The sequence below is a fragment of the Hippopotamus amphibius genome, chromosome 1 (genome assembly GCF_030028045.1).
Source record: "Hippopotamus amphibius kiboko isolate mHipAmp2 chromosome 1, mHipAmp2.hap2, whole genome shotgun sequence".
Classification (NCBI taxonomy): domain Eukaryota; kingdom Metazoa; phylum Chordata; class Mammalia; order Artiodactyla; family Hippopotamidae; genus Hippopotamus; species Hippopotamus amphibius.
In genome coordinates this window covers 84,426,556-84,439,497 of record NC_080186.1, presented here as the reverse complement: position 1 = coordinate 84,439,497, position 12,942 = coordinate 84,426,556, and the positions used below count along the sequence as shown (strand labels likewise).

General features: G+C 38.1%; 1 pseudogene; it reads right to left on the bottom strand.

The window, feature by feature from the left end:
• The window catches only part of LOC130830559 (bifunctional 3'-phosphoadenosine 5'-phosphosulfate synthase 1-like), a 121,802-nt pseudogene extending 114,503 nt beyond the window's left edge, over positions 1–7,299 (bottom strand).
• Between the last annotated feature and the right edge of the window lie 5,643 nt (positions 7,300–12,942).

The following is a 12,942-nucleotide window of genomic DNA, read 5'->3' as shown; positions in this document are numbered from 1 at the left end:
TCCCAAATAATAAAGTCATGATCTTTCATATTAATTATTCTCTAGTCAATTCTTACATCAGACATGGTTGCACAACATGATATTTTTCATCCACAAAAAATATTTTTAAGTGAAAATCTTAATCTGACGGTATATAAAGGTTAAAATTCTAGACTATTTTAAATGCTTTCAAAAGCAAGAAAAGCAGACGAGTCACACATTCCAGCAATTATCCAAATGTCTGCCAAGCTCTAACATCTAAATGTTGAGATATATGAGATGTGTAACTTCCATCCTAGTCAAAGATATTCTAGGTTAGATAACTGAGCAGCTTTCATGAAGGGATTTTTGTTTGTTTGTTTGCTTGGCAACTGAAAAGAAATGAAGATCAAGGAAGCAGCCTCGCCTGGACTTTTTAATGAATGTGAGACAAATTCTACCAAAGGCAATTATTAAACCATCCCCCAAAGTTGTTTGTTCCGCTTATGAATGCAGTCCTGGTTCCATAAGACCTCTAGGTGTAAAACAGCATCATCAGCTGTCTTGCTAACCTCACCTGTTGAAATATTAAAAAGGAAAAAAAAAAAAAAAGAAAACTGCCAATATGTACAAACCCGGGGCAGACAAAACAAAATATACTCAGGGCTGTAAGGAATTAATTTTTCAAATTCAATAAATAAACCTCCATTGCACATGTATGCTAAAATGCTTCAGATTAAAATTCAGGAATACTTATCCTTTGTGCTGCCCTTGAAATACTCTGTCTTCTCTAGATTGACTCACAAACATCATAAGGTTCACATTTAAAGCCTATGTCTTGCTACAGGCAAAATGCCAATAAATAATAAAAAGGGAAGAAAGAAAAAGACAAATGGAGCAGGTAATGCAGATCGCTTTATCACCAGCCTAAGTTTTCTGCCGCACAGTTCCTTCTATTTTCCGGATAATTGTGAATCAAATGTGAAGAAACCAAAAATGGAACATTAAGAGAAAAAAAGAACACTTAAATACTTAAATGTGTGTTAATTGAGAATACATATAAGCTTTCAGAATAATTTAAAGCAGTTTTCTAAAATATATGAAAGCATGCATGTTCTTTCAATAGCTGCTACTAGCTTGTTAATCAATTTTTATAAGCTTTGTCTAAGACAGTTAATTTTTTAAAACTGTGCCACTAATTTCACATTGTGCTTCCTGAATAAATTCATTAGCTTCCCCTACAAGTCTTAGTTTCTATTTGCCAAAATAACCTGCTCAAGAGTGAAAAATGCAGTAGGGAAAAAGAAAAAGAAGCCTACTGTTTTATCGACTTCAAACTCCTTTTGAAAATGTAATTTAAGCACTTAGTTTATGAGTTTAGACACATCTGTTAATTCATCTTGCAGGTCCATTTTTCAATTTTTTCCCCTCTTGCTTCCCAGAAATCAGGAAAAACAGGGTCGTATGCCTTGCCATTCAATTTTGCAAGGCTGGTCATGAAAGAGACTGTGAACAAGACATCATGACATTGCTTTATTGTATGATGTTTTTAAGGCTAATTTGTAATAGACTTAGGAAACATGAGATAAGAGAAATGATTTCTCAAGCTCAGCACTACTGATAGTTTGGGAGCATAATTCTTTGTTGAAGGGGGGAGGGGCATCCTGTGCATTGTAGGATATTTAGCAGATTCCCTGGCCTCTGTCCCACAGGATGCTAGTAGTACCTCTTGCCCAGTTGTGACAAGAAAAATATCTCCAGGGATTGCCAAATGTCTCTTGAGGGACAGAGTTGTTGTACCAAGATAGACTACTGTAGGTAAAACATCAAGAAATATTGCAAAATCATCTACCACTGTACTCATGACAGACTGGCCAAATCGATGGCTACTTTGGATTACTGTAGGTTAAAAGATGATACTAAACCACCCATGCCAAAGTTGTTCATTCTGCTTATGAATTGAGTCCTAGTTCTGATATCCTCAGATTTCTATTAAGTGAAAACAAAAAATGGCAGCCCTTAAAAGCCAAGTCTGCAAGTCTTGAGAGTAGAATCTTAGAATTTGGAGCTGAAAGGAAACTTGGAGAGCATCTATGTAAACATTATCTTTTTACAGCTGGACAATGAATCTAGCGAGGATATATGACTTGCTCAACATCACATAGCTATCTAGTGGCAGAGATAAGAATCCGTATCTTTAAACTCTGATTCCAGATTCTTCTTTCTGTACCAAAATGCAAATATGTTTACTACAGTAGATTACAGTTACACATGGAACTTTTTTCAGCCTCATTCATATATGTAAATTTAAAAGATGGTAACAATATAAATAAAATTTGCTTCAAATTTTTAAGCACAAGACCTTATAGCTTTGATGATCATCTCAGATGATAATTTGCCTAGATCTGATTTATATTCAACTTGAAATCTACTTTAGGGGACTTCCCTGGTGGTGCAGTGGTTAAGAATCCACCTGCCAATGCAGGGGACATGGGTTCAAGCCCTGGTTCAGGAAGATCCCATATGCTGCAGAGCAACTAAGCCCGTGCGCCACAACTACTGAGCCTGTGCTCTAAAGCCCGTGAGCCACAACTACTGAGCCCAAGTGCCACAACTACTGAAGCCCAAGTGCCTAGCGGCTGTGCTCCATGACAAGAGAAGCCTTTGCAATGAGAAGACTGCCTACGTGCAGCAACGAAGACCCAACACAGCCAATTTATAAATAAATAATGCATTAATTAATTAATTAAAAATCTACTTTAAAGAACTTTGTTGTTTGCTTTTGGAAGATGCCTTGGCATAACTAATAAAATGTTATTAGATATTTTCACTTAAATATTTCTTTATCTCCTAAAACTTAGCTTTTCTCCAAATCTTCCTCCAGATTTTCCAAATTTATGATTCTCCTAGTTTAAAAACTCACATTGTCTTTTCTTATTTCTTTTTATTTCTTATTGTTTGTTTTCCAAACAATCTTGAAATCTGATTTGTTCCTTTTCTTCTTAGCATTTTTGGAAAATAATTCTTTCTTTTCATATCCACAGCTAGCACACTGTAGTAGTCCCTACCAATATGTATGTAGACTAATAAGTGATGCCAAACTTATTTTGCCATATTTACTCTTTTTTACACCTACTACCCAACTCACCTTGCAGACAATCACCTGAGGATTCTTCCTGCAATATTTTGTGTCATGAATCTATTAACAAATATTCCTGGAACAATTCCTCAGCAAAATTCTAGGCATAATTGCTAGGTGAGAGTAGTGAGGTGTATAATGGGGAGGGAGGGATTTGTAGCCAAAGAAGTTTTAGATAGGGTCCTTACTTTCAGAATTTATGTTTCAGTTAAAATGTACATCGCAGTAAACCAAAAGGCTTAGTGCAAAAGCGCATGCTCAGGCTGATCAGTGAACACGTGGCTAGGGCCATTTTGAAGGGACCCTTCTAGTTCTTCAGAAAGTATTGGCCCAGAGCTGTTTATTCATAAGTTACCTCTCCACCATTGTCTTGTGTTCTCAGTTTCCTTTTTTGTCCTCATGTTAGAAATGAAACTCAGGCCCTTAAATGTAGGGTAAAAGGACTAAAAGATGGGAAACTATGAGATTTTGGAAATTTATCAGAACTGCCTCTGTTTGGTCTAAGATTTGGATAGTGATTTAGCATTCATGTGCAGTAGGTATCCTTTTAGTTAAAGTTACACAGTCTCTCTATTTAAATGTGGTTGGAATTGTCACCCTGTGTATAAAACACATTTTTTGTGTGTGGCTTATCCCTAACTTTTCTAAGGAAATCTGCTCTTCATATCCATGTAGTTATCACGGGAGTACCTATTTTACACAATATTTGCTCCTAGGTTGCAGTTGATTGGCTCAGTAGTTAGAATCTGATCCAAACTGGGCCACTGAATTCCTTCCTTGAGATTTTGAATTTTAGAGGGAGAGTTTTGGCAATCTCTCTTGTAACCAAAGATGCCAAAAGTCAATTAACCTGAGAGCTTCTCAGTGGCCAATTTTAAGCCATGAAATGGAACCAAATGGTTTATACAAAGAGAAAGAAAAATGGAACCTATGAATACAAAGTTACCTTGACTAGAGATAAAACGAATCCTGACACTCTTCTATTCCCTGGTAGTTCTGGTAGTTCCTGAGCCCAATTGCATCTCTGACATTTCCATGGCTTAGATTTTTCTTGGATTCCATGGGCTATCCCATTATTCCCCCCATAGATCCTCCTATTTCTGTAAGCTTTTCAAGTTGGATTTTGTCACCTGAAGTTAATATATGTATCATGAATACATTCTGCCTCTGCAACCCATGAGAGCAAAATGTGGTAGCTTGAAATAAAGAGCAGTCTCAGAGCCATGAACATTTAAACAGGCACAGAGTCCTATACCATGTGCCACTGTCCTTTAGTCACACATGTACATCCCCACACAGGTGCTAATATATGTAAAGTCTATCTTATAAAAAAGGCCACAAGTATACAACTATTAAGAAGCGGCAAATTAGAGTTTATCTTTCATTATCTAGTTCAAAATTTTTACTTGTATCCCATTGTCATTGGAATATAAACTCACCATCCTGGTACTCTCGGCCTCTTATAAACAGCCCCTAAGCAACCCATGGCAGGATTCCATCATTTCTACAAAATTGTTCCCTTCTAATTTCACCTAAGTTCCTTTGTGATGTTTCCTGCCTAAGAGGCCCTGCCTCTTCCTCTTTGCCCAATGAAACCTTTACCCCTCAAGGCCACATTTAGTTCCCACCTCCTGAATTCCTGATCCCACAGAGGGCTCTTCATTCTCTGAAGTCCTGTAGCTCTTATTGTTTCAATCACTTCCTTACCATTTGCTATTTTTTTTTTTGATTTATAGTTGATTTACTATGTTGTGTTAATTTCTGCTGTACAGCAAAGTGATTCAGTTATACATTTATATTTTCATATTCTTTTCCATTATGATTTATCATAAGATATTGAATATAGTTCTCTGTGCTTTACAGTAGGACCTTGTTGTTTATCCATTCTGTATATATTAGCTTACATCTTGTTAACCCCACTTACTATTTATGCCATATATAGTTAACTAACTATTTTGGAGGTGTTGGTTTTAATTCCTCCTGGAGATTATATAAAATCTCTTTGAGGGTAAAGACCATTCCTTTTACTTACTTTTATTATACCCTCCTCTTGTCCTGAATCCACTGAGAGTGAGCATTTGGTAGTGTTTTATTTGAATTAACACATACAAGAGTAAAATATGGTATATTCCCTAAGGGAACCAATTATAAATTTTATATAAAGGGACGTTAAAAAGTTAAATGAAAAAGCTCAGATTGGCAGAAGATAAAAAAGTTTAGCTAACAGCTGTTACAGATACAAGGACATTTGAGAATGAGTGATAGATATAAATCTTAAAGGAAACAAGCATATGAATAAATCAGAAGGCATGATGGCTAAAGAAAAGGAGGAAACTGCCAAATCCTACTTAATAATTTTTTTCTTTTCCTAAATCAAAGGTCGTCTGTGCATCCTCCTCAGCTTCTAGACTATAAACCCCACCATGCCAATTATCCCATATGCTCCGTACATCACAGTATAGCCAGTCCCTGGACCTCAGTCTAATGGAATTCAATGACCATTTCCAGAATAAGTGAACCATTGCATTATCAGAATACATTTTGTAGCAAGTATTTCTGTAGAAGTCACATGTACTTTCTAGAATTTCCAGAATATGTACCCAAATTCTACAGTGGCAACCAATGACTAATTGACATAAGTAAAGAATTAGAAATATCATTGATGAAATGTGTATGGTCAGGGGAGTAAAACCTCTGTGCCACAGAGACTAAATTCACATTAGTTGCAAACAGGAAGACTGACAGCTGCCATTAACAAAGGGCTTTGGTAAAAAGGAGTGATCAAGCCAACAAGGACAGCACGAGATTGGACCAATGCAGAAAGCAGAGGACATGGAAGCCGATGAGATGAGTGGCATAGAAAAGACTCAGCTAAAACCAGAAGAATGTTCCCTAGTTTCTCCTAAAGTCTTCATGAGTATCTCAGGGAGGAATGGATGCTGATTTTATCAGTCATCTTTTTCTAGGTCATACTTCAGGGGCAAATGACATCCAAGTCTAAGTTGCTTGAGACCACAAAGCCTGATCACATTTCAAGTTGGGTGCAAGTCCACTGAGGTCTTATTCCACCTGCTCTTTATTTTGGAGCATAGATCACAAGAGCAACTGTTATATGGGATCCTGCAAGACTAGCATTGACAAATATAGCGAATAAAAATACAAAACACCCAGTTAGATTCAAATTTCAGATAAGCAACAAATTATTACTATTATTATTATTATTATTAGTTTAGCGTAAGTATGTCCCATGCAATATCTGAGACATACTTACACCAAAATTTTACTTGTGGTTTATCTGATTCAGATTTCACTGCACGTCCTATATGTTCTCTGACAACTCTTTGCCAGACTCATGAATGAAGAAAAAGAGAAATGATCTAATGAAAGCCTTTTAAGTCTGCTCAGAAGCGGCATTTTACATTTCTACTCTTCACTCATTGACCAAGAAGACACGTGACTAAGTCTGCCATCAGTGGGATAAGAGACACAATCCTCTCTTAGAGACAGGCCTAACAAGGAAGGAGCAGCAGGATCACGTTGGTAATACTATCTACTACAGTACTGAGTAAGAAATGTAAAATTCATCTAATAGTATGTGTGTGTGTTGCAGGGAGGAGAGATGCTTTTCAATGATCTTCTCTTCATCTCTGAAAAGGAGCTAAAACAACTGCTTCATTTGTATTAAGGAGATGTAGTGGAGCAGGTACACCTCCCTGCCATTTGCAGTCTCTCCATCTCTGAGCTTCCAGAGGAACAGCCGTTCTTGCTGCTCTGCTCCTGGTTGAAGACACCACTTGAGTTGACAATGAGGGGTCGTTTCTGTTAGAGTGACTGTCTGAGGCCCCATTCTTTTAGGGCAGGGCTCCTGACGCTAGTGAGTGAGCAGTGAACTGAGAATGGAAATCTGAGAGGGAGAAGAAGTGGTTTTGCTGGTAGAGGATAACACAACTCTGAAGGGTTGTTTTGGGTTTGTTTGGGGGTTTTTTTGGCCATGCTGTGCATCTTGTGGGATCTTAGTTCCCCGACCAGGGATTGAACCTGGGCCCAAGGCAGTGAAAACACCGAGTCTTAACTACTGGACCATTAGGAAATTCTCACCTTTGTAGTGTTGACGTTTGCCTGTGGCCCACAGCCTCTTCCACATCTTCTCCTCGGAGATGGCCTTCCTTCTTTATCCATTGCAGGCTCTTCTTTGTAACCATCTTTCCTATTAAAGAAACTCTTTGTTCATATTTCACTACATTTCAAGGGATATTTTGCTAGGGGAAAGGGCAACAGTGGATGGAGATATGGTCTGGTGATACACAGGATTTTCCTGGTCCCTAAAGCCGTTCTAGTTTGGCCCAAGGTTTTACATACATTCAAAATCCTTGTTGAAAAATCAATTTCTAACTTTACTTATTCTTCTGTATGTCCCAAAAGTCATTGTTTACTTAGTACAGCATGTGAAAATTGCTCTCAGTTGATTTTCAAGGTCAATCATAATAGAGCTAGATGCCTGAAATAGCCCACAATATGATGAATATATATCATCTGCACTGGCTTCTTTTTGCTGGGTTTTTCTTTCCAGTTCAAGGCTGTTTCTAAATGTTATTTTCCTACCACATTATAATGTGCTTCATATTCAGAGTTTGCCTAAACAGGACATTTGGCTAATGAAGTGAGATAATGGGGAATTAAGTGGTTTTCAGTGTGAAGGGAACAACATTATTTACAGGGTATATTGCCGATTAAGGAAAAGAAAAGATATTTTTTTTCTTTTAAAAAGAGAGATGATAATTAAGTTCCTTAAACACAAAAACATTCCCAACTCGTGACATGGTATGAACTCTTGGGTTTTCCTAATTTAATACCAACCACACAATGATAGTCCATATAGGATGAAACTTACATGTTGCCTGTCACAATTCCTGACAATTAACCTGAGCTTGTAGGTGAAAAGTATAGTTCATCTGAAAACACAGAAGACTATCTAAAATCCCCAAAATATGTTTTTTCAGGTGGAATTACTTCACTACAGTCCCATATCACTAAGAAATAGAAATGAACTATACGATTTTTTAAACTGTCATCACTGGGGATTGACAAAATGATGTAAAACAATGGCATGGAAATTTGCAGATATTAAAAAAATGTATATTTAAATAAACTATGTGCTTCAGGCTACAATAAACTTTACCTGACCTTACTAACAACATGTTTTAGTTTTAAATATATACAGTAGGCCCCCTACATACAAAGACGTTCCCTTCCGAGAATGCGTTGGTAAGTCCAACAAAGTTAACCTAGGTACCCAACTAACACAAATGGCTATATGGCACTCTATTATATTAGGTTTATAATAGTTTTCACACAAATAATACATAAAAAACAAACACACACACAAAAGAGAACATTTTTAATCTTACAATACAGGACCTTGAAAAGTACAGCAGTGCATACAACAGCCGGCACGCAGGGGCCGGCATCCAGTGCACAGGCAAGAAGAGTTACTGACTGGAGGAGGGAGAGGAGGTGAGAGATGGTGGAGCTGAAGGATCGTCAGCAACAGGAGATGGAGGGCAAGCTGCAGTTTCACTCACGCCTGACATCGACAGCACAGGCTCTGGTTCCTTGCTGGAGTCAATTTGTTTGCATCTTTGAAAGTTTGTAAATTGAAGGTTTGTACTAGGGGACTTTCTGTAATGTATTGACAATTTTCACCTTTCTTGAAAATAAAAAGTAATTGATAATTTTCACTTTTATACCTGTGTATAGTTTTTTTGTTTGTTTTTTAATAAGGAAAGTGAATCATTCCGCAGTTGAGAATGACGATTCCAGAACTAGGAGGAGCATTTTAGAATCATCTAGTCCCAGGGTGGTAGAAACTGGTGCAGGTCCTTCCAACCCCTACTTCTTTGCCTCTGGAAGATACTGCTCATCAGTGGAAGTCTTTTCTGAAGAGCCAGGGCTGGGAGTGACAGCCCTTAACACAGCAGTTCAGATAGTCACTAGAAACTGGTCTGAGTTGGCAGAAAAGATCATTGTTGCTGAAGTCCAGCCTCTTTATCTCGAAGAAGGGAATACTGGGAGCTAGTTAGGCTGTGGGACTCGCCAAGTTAAGGAGTAGGTCTGTTTTGGCTTACAAATCCATTGATCACCCTCTTTACCAGACTGTGTAGGCAATTTAATTTAATGCAGATCCTTTGAAATGGCATTTTATTTTTTCATAGCATTATTAGTATAGAATATAACATAATCATTATATCTCCCAATGAGGTCAGAAGAGAAACGGGATAAAATAGTCTTCTTATTTATCATACAGAATTATGAAAAAGGAGTTGCACAGGAGGAGGGGTGAGAGAGAATGGGAACCATAGCCTGTGAAATGGCAGATTCTGTCCTAGAGGATTCGGTGTGGATATTCCCAAGTCTAAGACTGGTTTAATCAGTCATCTGCTATCTGATGATAAATTGATCTACTGTAGAAAATAGGAGGAGGCTAAGAATAGGGGACAGAGGGCACCCACATTCCTGTTAAACATCACAACAAGGGAAATCTGAACTTTCCCTCAGTGCTTGTACCTCTGGGTGCGTTTTCCCGCATCCTGGAAATGGCCCTTAGTGCCATTTTCAGTTTTGAGTCAAGTGGAGAGTGTTCACAGAGGATGGTTTATTTTAGCAATATCTGTTTCTTGTCTTAGAAATGCCTGTTTCATAGTTACAGCTTCAGGTAGGGACTGTCCAAGGCATCACTGGTAAGCCAAGAAGTGATTTTTCAGCATTATCAGCTTTCTGTTGTTATAACTTCTTCCCCATCCTCTGCTTCCACCTTGCCCCATCCCCTTCCACTCCCTTCCTTCCCCCCACCCTCAATTTGGCGACACACTCTTCATTCTTCTGAGATATTCTCTGCCATGGCTGAGATCTTGTGTATTAAAATTTGTTATCAGGTAAAGGTCTGATAGTACCGTTAATGCTAAAATATGTGACTAATAAATATTATCTTCCACTGGGATATTTGCATTTTAATAAGCACAAAGCCTTAAGCCAAAGGAATCAGGGATTTGGGGTTTGGTTTGATAACACAGAGGTCTTAGTGAGGTCTTCTCTCCAAACTTCTATCACACGCAGCATCCAATCTTCCTATTGGGCAAGATAGTAAAGTGTAAGCTTAAAGGTTGTCATGGAAATCACACAACTTTGATGGGCTTGGGAAGGAAATGGTCACAATGAGAGATTCCATTGCAAATGTAGACGTGAAATTTGCCTCCTGAAAAATGATGTTATTTATAGTAGATCTTGAGATGACCAAGTCTATAACTTTGTTTTCTGCTTGAAATGGTTACCATCCCCTCACTGACCCTACCCTGAGGAGTAAGGGCTCTTTATTGAGATCGTGTCCTTCTGATAACATGATGCTCAACCCTAACAAAGACTTTTCATCCTCCATCTTCAGGCTGAATCTCAGAGCACTGACTCATCCGAAGGATCCCTCTTAAATGCTGTTTAATAATTATTCCTTTTTCTCCCCTTTTCTCCCAAAGAGGCTCTATTTCTCATGTTCCCAAATGCACTCTGTAAACCACAAAGTGTTAAACAAAAGTGAATACACATTATCTCCATGATCTTTTTATCATCTCAAATTTTTCTGGAGCCAGGAGGAACTGACCTTAGGTAATCAGATTATGATAGAGTGGATAATACGAAGTGACTTAAATTGTTAATGTTTGCAGGGGACATATCCTTAAACACATACTTTGGAGATCGCTGTCATAAAATGCTTAAATTTCTCATTAGGGATTTCAAATGGCCCTAAGAATAAGACAGGGAAAAAGCAGCAAAAGGAACATGGTGGTTTAAGTTTTGATTTTTGTGTGACTAAGAATTCAAATGGGATAAACTTCAGCACTACCGTAAACTGTAAGGAGACTAATGAAATCAAAACGACACACCGACCCATGTACTTTGCATTTGGCAGAAAGATTATTGAAGTTAAAAAGAAAATAGGGGAATAGAATAAGTGATAGAAGAAATATAAGCCAGAATTTTCTGTATTTCCTGAACTTGCAAGAGAGGGCAACTATCTCCTGTGTTTTGAGTGGACACTACCTACTAAGGTGTTCTCGCTGGAGGAAGGTGAACAAGTGCAGAGTGACCTCTGTTTTTGTTGAGCTTTCCAGTCTTTCTTACAACATGTGTGTCCAGTATTAGTAATGTCGATAAAGTGGCCTTCCACCAAGAGGGAAGTAGGTCAGGGGGTTAGGAAATGAAAGAGACTTAATACATTCTGTGTGTATACTTATTCCTCCTTTGAAAGAAATATTTGAAAGGACAGATCAAAATATTTAGAAATACAAATTTAAAAATTAACATAATAAGGAAATGAATCACGAAAGTTTCAAGAAAAGACTTCTGAGAATGAGATGCTGCAATGTGGTCTTCCTCTGGACAGCGGTCTGAGAAAAAAAATTTTTCTTGAAGCCTAAGGCTTCATGGAACCAAACTGTACAGGTGCTGGAACCATTATGCCTTGAGATACTTTGCCAAGGTAGTGGTATTTCATTCTATTCTAAAGAAAGCCACATTCTTCTTCACACTCACAAAAAAAAAAAAAAAAAAATTACACTTCTATTCAGAGCCCAAGTTTTCATCAGAACGGAAAAGGTTGGAGTTCATTTATCATGTGCATTTCTATGGCTACAGAGATAATTGGGTTGATTCCATCTAGCCCTCTGCTTCTCTTGCCTTTTAATTGAAAAGCCTCCGGAGTGTTAGAAGCATGGAGCTGGCCTGATACTTGAGGAGACTTCACTTAAGCAGCAGTGGACCAAAATGACAACCAGAAGACAGGCTGAGCAGTATGTGGGACCAGGAGCCAGTTGTGTGGCTGCTGGAAACTGACCAGCATGGGGTGAGGGTGGGGGTGGGTCTGTGCACTCTGTACCTGTTTTTTTGCTTGAGAATCCTTACAGGTTTCATTTATGGCTACTTTTAATTTGACATTTTTATCACAGCTTTTCTGTCAGGTTGAGTACCTGAAGACAGGACAGCTAACAGCCTGCACAATTTAAACAGAGTCTGGTTTATCAAAATAAAGTGCTCAAGAGCAAATGGCACTGGAGGCAGCAAAGAATAATACCAGCCTGTAACTTTTGGGTGGTGTTAAAATGGGCATACATTTAATATCATTTTCATTTTTCATCATCAAGCCCATCCCTATGAAAACTTTGCAGGTTCGGTTGATCAAGTTTGATGTGTGAGTGGACTCTTTGAGCATGCTCAGAGTGTGCTTAGGAGATTAATTTATAAGCTCTTCTAACTCTGAATCTCCAAGGTTTGTTCTGTCTCTATGTTGTTTGCATAATGCACTTTTGTACAGCTAAAGCGCTACCTATAAAGGGATTATTTTCCTATGCAGCACATTAAAATCTAGCTCAATTCACAGATCCCATTCTGTGTTCATGCCTGAGATAACAGGTGAAAAGTATCTCATTACAAGTGTCCAGGAAGCAAACATAAGAACACGGATGTTTGGGGAGAGAATGTACCCCTACTGAAATTAATTCCCCAATGGTTTTATTAAAGTCTGCAAATTGCATTATTTTCCCATCATATTTGAAATATTGCCCTCCCTTAATGCCTGCTCTAACCCATGCCATGCCATCCTCCCTGGAGTGTCTGGACATGGTGTCTTAGATTTATGTGTGTGATCTCAGTGTGTTACAACATCACTCCTGACTAATGCATTATTACAATACTTACAGATATTCCCAAGTGCCACTGTATTGATTAGAAAATCACCAATCTGCATATGCACACCATCTGTGCTGCGGAGAAGCAAAAAAATGCAGGATGACATTTGC